The sequence below is a fragment of the Giraffa tippelskirchi genome, chromosome 13 (genome assembly GCF_054371585.1).
Source record: "Giraffa tippelskirchi isolate mGirTip1 chromosome 13, T2T-mGirTip1v1.2.pri, whole genome shotgun sequence".
Taxonomy (NCBI): Eukaryota; Metazoa; Chordata; class Mammalia; order Artiodactyla; family Giraffidae; genus Giraffa; species Giraffa tippelskirchi.
In genome coordinates this window covers 45,480,237-45,498,127 of record NC_137287.1, presented here as the reverse complement: position 1 = coordinate 45,498,127, position 17,891 = coordinate 45,480,237, and the positions used below count along the sequence as shown (strand labels likewise).

The following is a 17,891-nucleotide window of genomic DNA, read 5'->3' as shown; positions in this document are numbered from 1 at the left end:
TCAAACCTCCTCAGGACCGTGTGCCCCTCTTTACCTGGCTTCCATTCTGGAATCAATCATCATAATCACTCCCATGGATATACTCTCAATTCCTTTGTTTCTCTTGTGCTTTGACCTATTCTCTTGGCAAAACTCCAGCCATAACTTAATTAGATGCTTCATCAATACACTTTAGGTACCCATTTAACTGAGAACAGCTGGCCTGTGATGCTGCCTGGCAATCATGCCGCACTTTCCTACCGAGGTTACTTTTGTGCTCTTTGACAACAGTTTCATGCTTTCTCCTCTCTTCTCAAGCCTCCAACATGGCTCTCCTTACCCTCACTTTCAGCTGATAATACATCTCCTTGTTTCAAGGCAAAAATAGAAGCATTCAGAAGAGAATTTGCATAAGTTCCCATCATTATATTTACCTTCTCATTACATCTACACCCATTAATCCTATTTTCTCTGTTATTGTGAAATACTCAATACTAAGGTTAACTTGTACTTTTAGGTACCGTATCATTTCTTTAAAAGTGGAAGGGGATTATTTTCTACCTCTCCTGCTTCATCAGCTTTTTCCTCTCCACTGGATCCTCACCATCACTGTTATCAGGATGCTGTTATTTCCTCCAACTGAGAAACGAAACTTACTCCACTTCTCCCTCCAGCAGTCCCTACCCCATTTTCCCCCTCCCTTTTTAGTTACACTCCTTTTCTAAAGTGTCCAATAGTCTATCTCTCCAATTGTTCACTTTTTTTCTCTCTTAAACCCACTCCAAGGAAACTTTTTCTCTACTGCTCCATCAAGGTCAAATCAAGGTGACCTCTGGCGTTTGTAAACCCTATGGTGGATTCTTAGCATCTATTTTGTACAGTTGATTCCCCCTTCCTTGAAATTCTTTCTCCATTTGGCTTCTAGCACTTCGCACATTAAAGGTTTTCTTCCTACCTTATTGGCAGCTCCTTCTCAGCCTCTTGTACTTGTTTTCCAGTATCTTTCCAATCCCTTCATACTGGAGAATCCCAAGGCTCAGAATGTACACTTCTCTCTCCACCTACACTTACTCTCTGCATGACCTCATTCAATCTCTTTGTTTTAAACACATCTGTATACTAGAGACCCCAAATTTATATCCACCCTTTGTACCTCTGCCCTGAACTTGAGACTCATGCATCAACTGCCTACTTGACTCTATCTGGATGGCTAATAAACATCACAAATCTAAACTGTACTCCTGATAGTCCTTTCTCATCCCTAGCTCTGTTCTCCCAGAGACATTCCCTCTCAGTAATAACAGCATGCTGCCAGTTGCTTAGTCTAAATGCTTGGCATCAATGCACGCTTCTATTTTGCTCATACCTCAGGCTCATGCCATCAGTAAATTCTGTTACTCTGCCTCCAAAACACCACCAAATCCCACCATTTCTTATTATATCTATCATATCTTCTAAAACCACACTAGTCCAAGTCATCATCATCTCCTAGCTGAACTGGTTTCATTGCTTGGTAGCTGATTTCCAAGCATCTAACGATGCCCCTTTTTGTCTTACCTCTAGAGACACAACAACTTTTTCCTGTTGATCAAGTCTAACCACATCAAAGCTATGCTCAAAACTCTCCAGAGGGCCCCCATCTCTCCAGAGTTAAAATTAATGTCATCACAATGATCTAGGAGCCTATAAAATGTCTTGGATCAATTTTTTAAATTAAACTTCCAGCTCTGGGCCTTCCCAGCTGTGCATATCTAAGACCTGTTTAAGTGGTTGGTGCCTTTGTAAGAGTGAAACTGCTCTTACCCCTTAGGCAGATGCAGCCCTGTACCCAAGCTCACACACTGTCAGGGTGAGAGCTGGCTGGAGGACAGACACTGGCCATTGTGCAGCATGCACACTGAACCGCTCTGCCAGCTCTATCCAGCATCCTCCCATTACCACTGTGCACTAACTTCCTACCACTCTCTCCTAAATTTAATCTGCTCAGCCACACTGGCCTCCTTGTTCATGGACCTAATAGGCATACTCCTGTCTCTGGAGTTTGTTTGTTTGTTTTTTCCACTACCCCTAAACACATTCTTTTTCTCCATATAATATATATTTTATATATATATATATGTATGTATATATACATACATATGTATATAAATCTCCATATAATATATATATACACATATATATGTGTATATACATATAAATCTCCATAATATATATATATATTATATATATATATAATTACTTCCTAGGCTGCTTCAAGACTATGATCAATGTAAACTCTTTGGTGAGGTGTTCAGTTCAGTTCAGTTCATTTCAGTTGCTCAGTCGTGTTCGACTCTTTGTGACCCATGGACTGCAGCACACCAGGCTTCCCTGTCCATCACCAACACCCGGAGCTTACTCAAACTCATGTCCATTGAGTCAGTGATGCCATCCAACCATCTCATCCTCTGTGAGTGATCATCAGAGTGATCTCATCATCTTCTAGGTGAGTGATCACACCATCATGGTTATCTGGGTCATGAAGATCTTTTTTGTATAGTTCTTCTGTGTATTCTTGCCATCTCTTCTTAATATCTTCTGCTTCTGTTAGGTCCATATAATTTCTGTCCTTTATTGTGCCCATCTTTGCATGAAATCTTTTCTTGGTATCTCTAATTTTCTTGAAGAGATTTCTAGTCTTTCCCATTCTATTGTTTTCCTCTATTTCTTTGTATTGTTCACTTAGGGAGGCTTTCGTATCTCTCCCTGCTCTTCTTTGGAACTCTGTATTCAGATGGGTACATGTTTCCTTTTCTCCTTTGCCTTTCACTTCTCTTCTTTCCTCAGCTATTTGTCAGGCCTCTTCAGAGAACCATTTTGCCTTTTTGCATTTCTTTTTCTTGGGCATGTTTTTGATCACTGCTCCTGTACAATGTCATGAACCTCCACCCATACTTCTTCAAGCACTCTGTCTATCAGATTTAATCTCTTGAATCTATTTGTCACTTTCACTGAATAATTGTAAGGGATTTGATTTAGCTCATACCTAGTGGTTTTCCCTACTTTCTTCAACTTAAGTCTGAATTTTGCAATAAGGAGTTCATGATCTGAGCCACAGTCAACTCCCAGTCTTGTTTTTGCTGACTGTACAGAGCTTCTCCATCTTCAACTGCAAAGAACATAATCAGTCTGATTTAGGTATTGACCATCTGGTGATATCCATTGCAGAGTCATCTCTTGTGTTGTTGGAAGAGGGTGTTTGCTATAATCAGTGCATTCTCTTGGCAAAACTCTGTTAGCCTTTGCCCTGCTTCATTTTGTACTCCCAAGGTCAAACTTGCCTTTATTCCAGGTATCTCTTGACTTCCTACTTTTGCATTCCAGTCCTCTATGATGAAAAGGACATAGTTTTTAGGTGTTAGTTCTAGAAGGTCTTATAGGTCTTCATAGAGCCATTCAACTTCAGCTTCTTCAGCATTAGTGATTGGGGCATAGACTTGGATTACTGTGATATTCAATGGTTTGCCTTGGAAACGAACAGAGATCATTCTGCCATTTTTTAGATTGCAACCAAGCAGTGCATTTTGGACTCTATTGTTGACTATGTGGGCTACTCCATTTCTTCTAATTTGACTATACTTTCTACTAAAGTTATTCCCCATGAAGACAGAAGTACATATATATAGAGATAAATATGCAATTTCTGTTTCCCCAGGACCTAGAGTGTCATCTGCTACATAGCAAGCATTCAAATTCTATACTATAGTCATAGACATTTTTGATATAAAGAATATACCACTTATCTCTCTGAGTCATTTTCCTCCATTAAGCAAATGTTCTCTTTTCCCCTGGTGTTCCAGTTGTGCCTGAATATGCTTTCTTCTTCTCTGTCAAATACATCTTCCCTATCTGCCACATATACCCATTGACTTCACTCTTATATTTTACTCCTCTATTTCCCAAAGGGGATCCCTAGGTCATACACTCATATAGCATGATTAATTGGACTAGATTTCTACTATATAAATATTATATCAATAAACAGTGAAAATGGAAACTTTTCAATTTTTAACACCAGGTTCATGCATCTATTTCTGAGAGTGAAACTCTCCAAAGACAATGGGGAATATAAACAAAATGGTATTTGAGGATGGTTTCAAAATGGCAAAGTAATCCCAGTCCATAGTAAATACAAAAGGAACTTCCCTGGTGGTCCAGTCATTAAGAATCCACCTTCCAATGCAAGGGACTTGGTTTGATCCCAGTTTGAGGAACTAAGATCGCACATGTCACAGAGCCACTAAGCCTGCACAACACAGCTGCTGAGCCTGCACGCTTCAGCTAAGACCTGACATAGCCAAATAAATAAATAAACACTTTTAAAAACAATAAATGCAATGGTTGTTTCCATTGATGTATAATGAACCATAAAGCAATGCTAATTGCCTCAATAGGCGTCTAACTGGGATGTGTCATCTTCTAGGACACTTAGAATCCATCACAGTATTGCATTATGTCAAGGGGGCAAATATGAGCTCTCTATTATCTTTGGCAAACACCATTTCATTTTTCTGTCAGGTGTCTGTAGTGGCTTTCTTTGGGTAACACCTCTGGCTTTGCAAAGTTTGGCTTAACTTTCTTAATCTCTGTAGATACTGACAACACATACATGCTCTGTTTGTAGAACTATGTCATCTGTTGGAGCTCAGCGGGGGAATAGGAAGAGGAATCAGGTTTTGAAGAAAGAACAACAGCACCATTTGTACAGCTGCAGGCATGAATCTCTGAAGAGGAGAGCTGGACCAGGTTATGCCTCAGACTATGAGATTTCTGGCCTCAAATCAAGGCCAGAAGTAAAAAGGAAGGGCCTGTGAGAAAGGGCAGCATGGAGCTGGCACCGATCATGTCGGTTGTTAATTCATAGCAGGTCCATGCTACACTGAAACCTGTTACTTTCCACAAGTTCAGAAGGCAGGGTTTTTTTTTTAGGATTCAAGGGTTTATTAAGTCATACATGCAAAACATACTGCTAATTGCGTTAGCAAAAGATCAATGTAAAAACACCCCACAATTCTGCAATTGTCAATTTAAAAAATTTTGTTCTAGTGTTTGATAGATTCAAGCTCATATTCTTGCCAGTGACTAAGTTGTGCAGAACTTCGTTAGCACGAGTACAGGGCTGACGGAACCTCACAGACCCCAAAGAACATCGTCAGGGCAAGGACAGGAAGCATGTGCACATGGTGAGGCAAGAGGGGCCATCATCATTAGTCACAGTGCAGCATCGGGCATCTGGCCAGTGACAGTGAGGCTTACAGTTTATGAATATCTGAAGTCTCTTAAAAACCATAAAGCTGCAACACATGATTTTTATACCTAGTTACTAGAAAACTAAGGAAAACACTTATTAGCTTTTAATAAAGCAACATGAAAATAGGAGTGCACTTTTACTAACCTACAAAAAAATTTCCTAATGCATATTCAGAAAGATTTTATAATACAAGGAGGCATATTGCTCATTAAGAATGGGTTCTATAAGAAAAGCACTAAGTTAGCAACTATGAGGATGATCAGGTCAAAGATGGATTAAATGCCCAATTTCAGAAGGGGTGGGCAGATTTAAAGAAAAGGAAAAGCTTAAGAAAACACTCACTGATAATACCGACCAACCTTCTTCATCTACCACATTTGACAGGAATTAACCTTTTAAAACCTTTACCCGTGATCATAGTTTTAATGATTACGTGTATAATGTAGTGTAAATTAATCTCCACATTTTGTCAAAATACTGTCTCCATCCTTGGATCACAAGTGTTCCACACACTCCACCCCAGGGCACCCATGAGCAGAGCAGAACACTTCATCGCAGGGAGCACGGGCTAAGAGTTCTGTTCAGAATCTCACAAAAGCTGAAACACTAATTCGTTTTTAAAAATCTCACTACAAAATCAAAAAGATTGATCCAAAGACTGAGCTGTTACGCTCGTGCGCTATGATGTACAGTACAGTGGTAGGTAGTGAACGTGGGCTGCTACATCGTGCCACATTACATGCAGCGTTTCAGGAAGGAGGCTGTGCACACTCTTCTTGCCTGAAACTCAGCGAGGGTCTGCACCTCCTGCCTCCAAAGCTACAGTGTCTTCCAGACAAAGGTCTTTCCACAGCTTAGTGCTTAGTGTTCTTAGCCCAACAATGCAACTTAGTTCACAAGGTATTTTGGCACCTCTGAGCACGAATAGGGGCTTTGAAAAATGAGGCTTTAAGGAAGCTTGTCATTTTAGGGCTGAACTTTAATAGAATGTGAAAGTTTGAACTCTTACACTTTAAACAAACAAAACCTAGACATTACTGATTGGTTCAAAACGGTTTTATGGAAAAACTAATCTGTAACAAAAACTTGGCATTGCGTGTGAAGCCTCCACCGTTTGAGCAAAGCATACAAAGGGTCCTGGGGGTGGATGTGTTGGGGGGGAGGCAAACGTTCACAACAGCAGGCACTTTCTTTTCCTCTTCTTGTTGAGGGGCGGGCAGAGAACCGCCCGGATCGCTTCATCAAACACTGTCTTGAGTCCTCGCTGCGTGAGCGCCGAGCACTCCAGGTATTTGACGGCACCTATCTCCTTGGCCATGGCCAAGCCCTGCGGGTAGGTGATGGGCATCAGCTTCTTCTCCTTCAGGTTCTCGATCGTGTCTTTATCGTCCCTCAGGTCAAGTTTCGTCCCCACCAGGATGATGGGTGTGTTGGGACAGTGGTGTCGCACTTCAGGGTACCACTTTGCACGAACATTTTCAAATGATGCAGGACTCACAAGAGAAAAGCAAATTAAGAATACATCTGTCTGCGAGTAGGACAGGGGGCGTAATCGGTCATAATCTTCTTGTCCAGCTGTGTCCCACAAGCCCTGATTCATGGGTTTTCCATCCACCATGACACTGGCAGAGCAGTTGTCAAAGACAGTGGGGATATATTCTCCAGGAAATGCATTGGTAGTGTAACTGTATGGCAAGTCTTACCCACAGCTCAGCGGAAGGCACCCCCTGGTAAATCAGTTGAAGGTCCCGACACCAGCCGGTGCATGCCCAGACTCCTCCAATACAACCGACCAGAGACCACCGGGACCCTCGGAAGGTCAGAAGGCAGATTTTTAAATCTATTTCTGGGGTTCAAAATGCCACCACTGTCAGAGTGCTTCCAGACATACAGGGACGGGAAATATTCTCTCGACACCCCCCTCACCAAACAGTGAGTCCTTGCCTTGCACCAGTTACAAGCATGCACAAAAGCTATGTGGGCCTTTAATCACCTGATTTCTGTCCCCAGAATGAAGTGTATGTCAACTCAGCATGGTTAACACTTTTGATTGATATCAATTTACTTAAGTGCTACCTCTTCAAAGGCTTTTACTGTATTCGAATACTATTTCTTGAGTCCAGCTAAAAAGCAAAATGTGTTTATTAACTGTTTAAAAAGACATATACCCTTTCAGATTTAAAAAAAAAAAAGTGTATACTAATTTAGACACATAGGGTGTCATTGTTTTATCTTGACTACCCAACCCTCCGTATTAATCACTATGCTTAAAAACATGCTGATACTCTCTTTTTAAATTAATAAACATCTAATCCACTGGCTGTATATTGACACCCTGCTTATTTAACTTATATGCAGAGTACATCATGAGAAATGCTGGGCTGGAAGAAACACAAGCTGGAATCAAGATTGCAGGGAGAAATATCAATAACCTCGGATATGCAGATGACACCAGCCTTATGGCAGAAAGCAAAGAAATAAAGAGCCTCTTGATGAAAGAGGAGAGTGAAAAAGTTGGCTTAAAGCTCAACATTCAGAAAACTAAGATCATGGCATCTGGTCCCATCACTTCATGGGAAATAGATAGGGAAACAGTGCAAACAGTGTCAGACTTTATTTTTGTGGGCTCCAAAATCACTGCTGATGGTGATTGTAGCCATGAAATTAAAAGACGCTTACTCCTTGTAAGGAAGGTTATGACCAACCTAGATAGCATATTTAAAAGCAGAGACATTCCTTTGCCAACAAAGGTCCGTCTAGTCAAGGCTATGGTTTTTCCAGTGGTCATGTATGGATGTGAGTATTGGACAGTGAAGAAAGCTGAGCGCCGAAGAATTGATGCTTTTGAACTGTGGTGTTGGAGAAGATTCTTGAGAGTCCCTTGGACTGCAAGGAGATCCAACCAGTCCATCCTAAAGGAGATCAGTCCTGAGTGTTCATTGGAAGGACTGATGTTGAAGCTGAAACTCCAATACTTTGGCCATCTCATGCGAAGGGTTGACTCATTGGAAAAGACCCAAATGCTAGGAAGGATTGGGGGCAGGAGGAGAAGGGGATGACAGAGGATGAGACGGCTGGTTGGCATCACCGACTCGATGGACATGGGTTTGGGTAGACTCCGGGAGTTGGTGATGGACAGAGAGGCCTGGCATGCTGCGATTCATGGGGTCGCAAAGAGTCAGACACGAACTGAACTGAACTGAATCCACTGGCTGTGCTCTTTATTCCTAAATTCAGAAACTAGAAAAAACAAAAACACAACCCAGATGTTCAGCCCATATCCCTGGTCTGGCTATGAGGGTGAGGAATTTGGCCATTTTTTTCAAGGCTTTTTTCACTTTTGCCAAGGTGATGGAGTTAATCAAGTTTGCCCAATTTCCTTTCCCACAAGCAATCAGAGATGGTAAATATTATTGTCAATGAAAAACAGGGACAGTGTTATTCTTTTCCAAAAAGGTTTTCTTGGCCGAGTGAAAAGTGCTACCTACAATATCTTCTTGGAAGCTTCATAATGATACATAAAATGCTCTAGTTTTAGATAAGCCCTACAATCCCTAAATTCCTTATATCCTGAAGTTCTCACACTTTCCTGACCAAGGGATTCCTTCCATGTAGGAGCTGGAGGAGGAACATACAGGGATGTGTAAGATTCAAGCTTTTGTGACAGGATGAGAAACTACTGGAAGGCTTTGAGCAGAGGAGGGACCTGATGTTTTATGATTCATTAGGCTCCCCTGAGTCTATGTGAGATGTGGCTGAAGGGAGCATGGGAAGACAAATGCCAGAAGGTGGGCTCGGAGGCTTTTGCAATAAAGCAGGTAACCCAACAACATTAAGTTGAACCAAAAAATAAAGGTCTAGATGATGAAAGGGCATTATTTTCTAGATGCATTTGGAAGGCAGAGTTTTCGATATTTTCTGGCAGATGGAATATATGATGTCAGAGAGAAAAGTCAAGGATGATCTCAGGCTATCTGCCCTGAGCAATTAGCATACTGTGGGAGGAGCACATTTGGGCATTTGGGGATAAATCAGAAGTGTAGTTTTGGAGCTGCTAATCTTATGATGACAATTAGATGTTCAACAATAGCCAAGATGTTCTCTGGGATCCGCTGTCTGAACTTGACTTCATTTAGTGCAAAGCAGATGGTTCTCCACTCTGGCTATTCAGTAGAACTACCTGCAGATATTTAAAAGTTCCCTGGGCTAGGGTGCTGCCAAACTAATTACTTAAACATCTCTGGGGTGGACCAAGGCATGGACATGCTCAACACCCTCCAGGGGATGCAAAGGCATAGTGAGAGTTGAGAACCACGGGATCAGTGGCCCCAGTGGTCTGTGGGCTTGCAATGGTCATGGCACATTCTATTAGATGCAGTGGCAGGACAGTCATGCTTCCTGGATGTCAGGAAACTGGAGACAAGGTGTGCCCTATTGCTGGGAAACAGACACTTCCCAGATTCTCTCTGCCTCTTCCTGCACTCTCTCTTTTCTTTCTCCAAGTTTCAAGGAATGTCTGGACTTATAGCTTAGGTACCTCGTTTGACACGGTCTTCACTTAAATTAGGCAGCATTGATGGTGCCTGAAGTATTCTGACTCAGGGTCTGAGCCTTTTCTGCTAGTCTCTAGAGATGAGAGTCGGACACGACTGAGCGACTGAACTGAACTGAGCAGGTGGGTTTGAGAAAGCTACAAATAAAGACAGTGTGGGGACTTCTCTGGCAGTCCAGTGGCTAAGAGTCCATGCTTCCAGTGAAAGTGACCCAGGTTCGATCCCTTGTCGGGGAACTAAGATCCCACATGTCACACAGCATAGCCAAAAAGGAAAGAAAGAAAGAAAGAAAGAAAGTTTTGGTTACAGTGCCCAGGTACTTAGCGAAAAGGTAGAGACATTCTTGGAACCCAAATATTTGCCTCCCTCAGCGAAACCTACACATGCAGGTATCACTTTGAAGACTAGAGTCTTCAGGTAAATACTTTCACACACGCCACACACACACTCAACACACATACACATTCAACACATAGGCCACTCACATTTACACTAATAGACATTGCACAGGCTCCCATAATACAGAGACTCGCCTTTCATTTATTGACCCCTCTCACGTCAGACCTCTCAAAAATGAGTCTCAGGGGACTTGCTCATACAACAGATGAGAGAAATTGGGCTCTTGGTTTACTTTCTAGGCCTCCAGCTTCTTTGTGATTTAACTGATGAACTGTGGAATTTCAAGTCTCGTGGCCCTGAGAAGGAAGGACCCTGAAAGATAAGTGTTCTTTCCAGTTCCCCTGAAGTTACTTTATTTGGGTGCCAATAGGCCCCATTCAGTCACAAAGCCACTCCTGAGAGAGGAAGAAAGGCAGGAGGGACACTGACCTCCAGACCCCTTTGCCAGGTGGGAGGTTTTGTCTAAGGCAATGCTGGTGAATTCAGAGCTGAGGAAAGACCTGAGGGGACACTGCCTTCTCCTCCAGAGGTGGCAGATGCAATCAGTGCCTCCCCACTTTCTGTGCCCTGAACTGGTTGGTGCACAGTTGCTCATGTTTCAAAGCCTACCATCAGCATTTCTTTCTTTCTTTTTTTAATCTGCATTTTTTTTTTGTCCTAAGCATTTAGTCTAGACTAGAAAGCCCACTTTGCCCACTCCTGCAGTAAACTGGAAGGTCCAAGGACCTGACATCATCAAAAAGGAAGTCTCCTTCTATCACTGGTGGAAACTGGCTCCCTGACCTTTGAGTGAGATAATTTTAGGCTTCCCAAGTGGTTCAGATGGTAAAGAATCTGCCTGCAGTACAGGAGATCTGGGTTCCATCCCTGGGTAGGGAAGATCCCCTGGAGAAGGCAATGGCAACCCACTCAGTATTCTTGTCTGGAGAATTCCATGGACAGAGGAGTCTCACTGGCCACAGTCCATGGGATTGCAAAGAGTCAGACCTGACTGAGTGACTAACATCTGCTCTGGGCTTCTAGAATTCTCCATGGGGATTGAGCCTATGGTAGTGACTGGTTTGATAATGCACCCTCTTTTGGCTGTTTTTTTTTTTTTTTCCTGTCTCCCTTTCCAATAATCCTACCAATGTTTTCTGGGATCAACCTAAGATAAACTATTCATACTGAAATTTCTACTCAGGATCAGCCTCTGCGGGACATGACCTAAGACACAGAAAAGAAGGACATCCCCTGCAAGTGTAAATGACAAAAGATGGAGAGAGGTCAGTTTACTCAAAAGGGATCAGAATCCCACCAATATGTCTGTAAAATGGTCCTGTTATCGAGATTTGATTTATCAAGACAATTTGAGAAATTTGCCTCCCTGTTGGGTCACCAAACAGGGTGACCATGTAAAGGGGAAGCAGATGCACTCAGCCTGTAGCCTCACACTTCTATAGCAATGACTACAATTTTCCAGGAGGGAGACAATAAAAAAATTCACATAAAACTTTTTATTGTGTAAGTGACACTGGTTGTTACAGTCAGCAGTCAGAAAGCTACTCTGAGGACAGAACTTTTCTGCCTATTAATGTAGAGAAAACCGCTAGCCTGTTTCCCAAATCTCAGAGTGTAGCATTGACGATGCTAGGATTCATTCCAAAGGAGTTATAATACCAGGAAATACAAGAAAGATGTAGCAAATGTTGTGTTGTAGGAAAGATAATAAAGTAAAATCTAAGCATTTCAGAGCTCTTGGGGCAAATTGAATCCATGAGAATTGAAAAATAAAGGCTTGGAAAAAAATGGACTCTTTACAGAGGACAGGAAAATAACGTATTTCTCCATTTTATGGAATGGAGAAATACTCCATTTCATTCTCCAGTTTTTCTGGACTCAAAACTACTGCTGAAATCATTTCCAACCATACAAAAGAAATATTTAATGAGGATCTATGGCTTTAGTTAGTATTTATAATCAGGACTCTGTCTATAAAGATTTCCTTTTTCAATGTGGACACATGCCAACACAGGAAAGCAGTTGGAGCACAATCCCTGCACACAAATAACCCAACGTCCTTCTGTACCTGCTCCCGGCTCCCATCATTTCCTTCAGATCCAGCCTCTGTGTTACCAGCCAGGGTTCCAGGGTCGTCATTCACTCCACACTCTCCACTTTAGTTCAGCTCAGTGGGGCTCTGCATCACTCACGGGTTGTGAAGAGCTGTGAATGATGGAGGGATCAGCTTTACTATATTAACAGCACTAAAGCATAAATATTTTTTGGTAGGGTATCCTGATTCATTAGTTTGAATAGCCCAAATGCTGAGACAAAGACCAGCATCTGCAACTGGTCTTATCCTCTCATACCGTGCTATTTCACAAAGTGAAAATTGATTTCTTGCTTGTGTTACAAACATGTCAGTGGAGGGACCGAGGGGATGTGTTCACAAGGTCATTCAGAGGCCCAGGTTCCTTCCAACTATTCATTACACAATTCCTTAGACAGCAGTTGTAAAATGACTGATTGGCTTTACTTTATAAAACAGTCTTAGAGTCACAGAAAAACTGAGCAGAAGGTAGAGAGATTTCCCACCTTCCCCCATCCATACCCCTGCACAATCTCGCCCACTGTTAACATCCCCCACGGGTGGTAGAATCTTACAATCCGTGAACTTACATCAGCAAATCATAATCACCCAGAATCCACTGTTTACATTAGAGTTGATGCTGTACATTCTATGGATATGGCCAAATGTATGCTGATTGTGTAGCCACCTTCATGGTGTCACAGTTTCCACTGCTCTAAAAATTCTCATGCCTCACCTATTCATCTTTCCCTTCTCCTAACCCCTGGCCACCATTGATTTTTTTTTCTTTATCTTTTTAACATTAATTTCTGTTGGAATACAATGGCTTTACAATGTTGTGTTAGTTTCTGCTGTGCAGCAAAGTGAGTCATATACATATATATATATATATATATATATATATATATATATATATATATATATATACACACACACATATATACATATACCACCTCTTTTTTGGATTTCCATCACATTTAGGTCACCACAGAGGACTGAGTAGAGTTCACTGAGCTATACAATATGTTCTCATCAGTTACCTATTTTATGTGTAATATCAATAGTGTGTGTATGTATGTATATGTTAATCCTGATCTCCCAATTCATCCCCTCCTTCCCCCCTTGTTGTCCATAGTTTTTTCTCTGTGTTTGTGTTTCTATTTCTGTTTTCCAAATAAGATCTTTTTACTGTCATCATAGTTTCCTCTTTTCAGAATGTTATATAGACACAATCGTGTAGTACAAAACCTTTTCAGATTGACTTCTGTCACTTAGTAACCTGCATTAAAGCTTTCTCCATGCCTTTTCGTGGTTTGATAGCTCATTCCTTTTTAGCAATAAATAATATGCCATAGTCTGGATATTACACAGTTTTTTAAATTTTATGTTGGAGTATAGTTTATTTATAATGTTGTGTTAGTTTCACAGGTATACAGTAAAGTGATTTAGTTATACAAATACATATATTACTGTTTTTCATATTTTTTTCCATATAGGTTGTTACAGAATATTGAGTAGAGTTCCCTGTGCTGTACAGTAGGTCCTTGTTGATTATTTTATGCATAGTAGTGTGTATATGTTATCCCAAACTCCTAATTTATCCTTCTCCATTACCTTTCCCTTCTGATATCCATAAGTTTGTTTTTTAAGTCTGTGAGTCTGTTTCTGTTTTGTGAATAAATTATTTTGTATCATTTTTTAGATTCCACATATAAATGATACCATATATTTGTCTTTGTCTGATTTACGTCACTTAGTATGATGATCTCTAGGTATCATGGTTTATTTAATCATTCTTTTCCTGAAGGGTGTCTTGGTTGTTTCTACATGTTTGACAATTGACAAACTTTATGGTAAACGGCCACATAGTAATTATTTTCAGCTTCCTGAGTTTCTGTGTTCAATCTCTGTGTTAACTACTGCCATTGTAGAACAAAACTTCCATAAACACTACATAAATAAACAGACTAGCTGTGCTGCAATAAAACTTTATTACAAAAATAGGATGTGGTATGCAGATTCCTGCCTTGGAGTCCTCCGTTGGCTCTTATCAGCAGACAGGGAAAAGAGACAGTGGAGGATCTGGATCATTTGGTAAATATTTTTAAGAGGACCAGCTCCTATCACTTTAACCCTCATCCCTTGTTCAGATCACATGACCTCACCCAGATGCAAGGGAGTTTGGGAAATGTAGCTTAGCTGTGTCCATATAAGAAGAAACAGGATTTTGTGAGCTGACATTCTTCTATACAAACTGAGAACTAATCATATTTTGTGATATAGTATCTCTGGAAAGGATATGCTGAGATTGTAAATAACAGGTTTTAAAAATCCCAGAAACATAATTGCTATGGAAATTGGAAACCTTCTGACTTGATGATGAAGGAATTTTGCTTGCAAATTACATTATGTTTGAAAGAAATTTTATTTAAACAATGTCAGAATATCACTTATTGCTTTGTACTTTGAGTGTGTGCATACTAAGTTGCTCTGGTTGTGTCCAACTCTTTGCGACCCCTATGGACTGTAGCCCACCAGGCTTCTCTGTCCATGGAATTTGCAGAATTCATCCATATGGAAACACTGAGTAATTTCCATATGGATGAATTCTGCAACTCTTAACTAAGCATTAAAAAAGATTCTGCTGGACTTCTGCTTGTAAGCAATTGGTTAATAGGAGTAATGAATCTGTATTTCTTTTTAAAAGCTCATATTTTTACTTCTTTTAATGGACATTACTCTTTCCCCAAATTTTATGAAATTTAAGAGATTTGACAGCAGTCATGAGCTTAGCTAATAAAACAAGCTTTGTTTTCTTATGTAACATGAGAGGACAATATTATCAAATTCAGGGTTTATTTCTCTCCAATAATTCACCAGAGTGGTTATTTTCATGGAATCCAATAATAGAAAATAGTTACTTTTCTACCATTCAAGATCTGAAAGGTGAACATATTTAGTAGCATTAACAAACCCAAGGGACTAAAAGAATATAAATAAAATTTTCATCAGACACTCTTTGTCATGAGGAAAAGGAAAAAAAAAAATCCATTGTAATTGCTCTGGTGTCTGATTTGGGTCAGAATACGTAAAAACTGAAGAAATAAATCTAAAGCTCTTGACTTCATTTTTCAGCCTTCAAGTCTTCTAATGAGGCAGAGCTGTGCAGATAAATCTAAAATTTTAATAAGAAAAAGTGAAAAATATATGGCAGTTCCTTCGGCAGTGCCCTTCTAGGTCACCCTGAAATTCTTAAAGTTATTGTGATTGCTCTAGATTCTGAATATATTTCATATACTTTGAAAGTAGCTTGCTCCAAGTATCAAATCACATTTAAAAGTTGCCTTAGTTGTTTTTTAGATGCAGTTTTTATTTCAGTTACTGGTGATGTTGGAATTCTGGCAGATTAACTTAATGCATCCTTGAAGGCAGTAGTTTTGGAAGTTTAGCATGCAAAAGAATCACCTGGAAGGTTAGCAGGCTCCAAGCCTCACTTTCACAGACTTTGACTCAGCAAAATCTCAGAAGGAACCTGGGATTCTTCTTTTCTAACAATCTCCAAGATGATTAATGCCGGTGATCTGGTACCCCTCTATGATTGACATCACTTCCAGGGTCTTTCTATTGGAGACCCAACTCAAATTGGCTTAGAAAATAGAAACTGCATTGACTCACAGAAATTAAAAATCCAGGCAGTCTGACTTAGACACTACCAACTCCATCTGTTCAAGTAATATCCTGAGGATCCAGTTTTTCTCTTTCTCTCCAGTATCCATTTCCTCTGTAGACATCTCACTCATGGTTGCAAATGGATTCTGGTGCTCTTGACCTACATTTGCTTGTTTCCAACTCCAGTGGAGAAAAGAGACTTTTCTTTTCTTTCACCAACTGTTAAAAAAGAGTTCTCACTATTATTGGTTCTAATTGAGTCATGCCCTCACCTCGTTTTTGCTGTAACTCCAGGGATGTGATATGCAATCAGTTTGGGTTAATTTGGACTTACCCTGGATTTAAGTTCTCAGGTACCCACTGTCTCTGTTTTTCTGAAGCCACAGAGATTCTCTCAGTTTGAACTTAATTACAGTCTAGACATGCATAGGCACTGATGCACTTGCATTCCCCAATCGATGGGGGACAGAGTTCATGGACAGCAGCTGCATTTCCAGTTTTCAGACAGTTATTACGTGTATTCTATAACATTTTTTTAGAAGCTTGCAGTAGTGTTTTGCCCCAGTTGCCCATTGTGGAAACCAGCAATATGGTAGACTATGGAAGTTTCCTCCTCTTCTGCCTCTGGCTCCTTGCTTTTCACCCTGCTCCTGGAATCATCTCCCAAATCTTTGCCTCATGTACTACTTTTGGGAAAATCCAAATTATAGCCTACCCTACATCATGTGGATTGACACTGAGGGAAGTGTTTCTCTAGAATAACCCTGGGGTTTTGTTTTATCAAAGAGGGTTAAAAGGATATTGAGTAGGAAAAGCAACATATTTCCTCTAAAAGCTAGTTAATTCACAAATAAACAATATTGAATTGTGACTCAATCAGAATATGAATCAGGGCTGAAGTATCTCGTGCAGTGGATTGGGTGGGAACACATCACCTGTGGACTCTGTGGTGACCCAAGGGCTAAAGAACAGATAAAACCAAGGAGGGTCTTGGAATGCGGAAATAGAAAAACCAGACCCTTATCATCTTTCCCTCCCCCATGTTGCAACTATTAACGGATTTCGGCTCCTCCTGGGCAGTATAACCTGTCTCCCCTCCTACCCCACAGGGAGAAGGTATTTTCTTTACTCTCCCCCCAACCCAGTATACATGCCTCATCCAATCAGCAAGTGACCCATAAGACCCCATCCCACTCCTTGTACCCTGACTGTAAAAGTGGACTAAGGACCCCTGTTCAACGTCGGTTCTCCCTTGCTCTGGCCCGCTGTACTAACAGCGTCTCCCATTCGAATAAAGTTTATTTCCCTCTCATTCTGTCTCATGTCTGAAAATTCTTTTCCAACCCACTCCTGGACCGTGACAGACTCCACTCCTGCAGTAGATAGACTGAGCAAGAAAGGGAATATGGATCCTACTTTAATCTGAGACATGGATTTAGCTAATACTAAATTCACTGGTGGTTCAGACAGTAAAGAATCCACCTGCAATGCAGGAGACTCAGGTTGGGAAGATCCCCTGCAGAGGGAGTGGCAACCCACTCCAGTATTCTTACCTAGAGAATTCCATGGACACAGGAACCTGGCAGGCTACAGTCCATGGAGTTGCAAGGAGTCATACATGACTGAGCAGTTAACACACACCTGCCCACTCACACACACACACACACACACACAAGTTTAAGAAACTAAAACTGTGTTGGTAGCCTCAATCTCAAGTAATCTTAAAACACCTTCTTCAAATTCCCAATGTTGCCATCTCCCCAGCTCACCTGGAATTGTGCATTCCAAGCTTCCCACTCACTGTATGATGCATCTTAATCTTCCTTTTCTTAACTAAACTCTGAGACTCTAAACCTTTCCTCTCCTGTGTCCCATCTCTTGAGGAAAAAACTTGGCTAAAGCTGGCTGTTGGGCTGATGCTACTGTAGTT

The 17,891-nt window shown here is 40.9% G+C and overlaps 1 pseudogene; it reads right to left on the bottom strand.

Moving 5' to 3' along the window:
* Window positions 1–6,440: 6,440 nt before the first annotated feature.
* Window positions 6,441–17,891, bottom strand: part of LOC145530937 (ras-related C3 botulinum toxin substrate 1-like) — a 57,566-nt pseudogene continuing 46,115 nt past the window's right edge.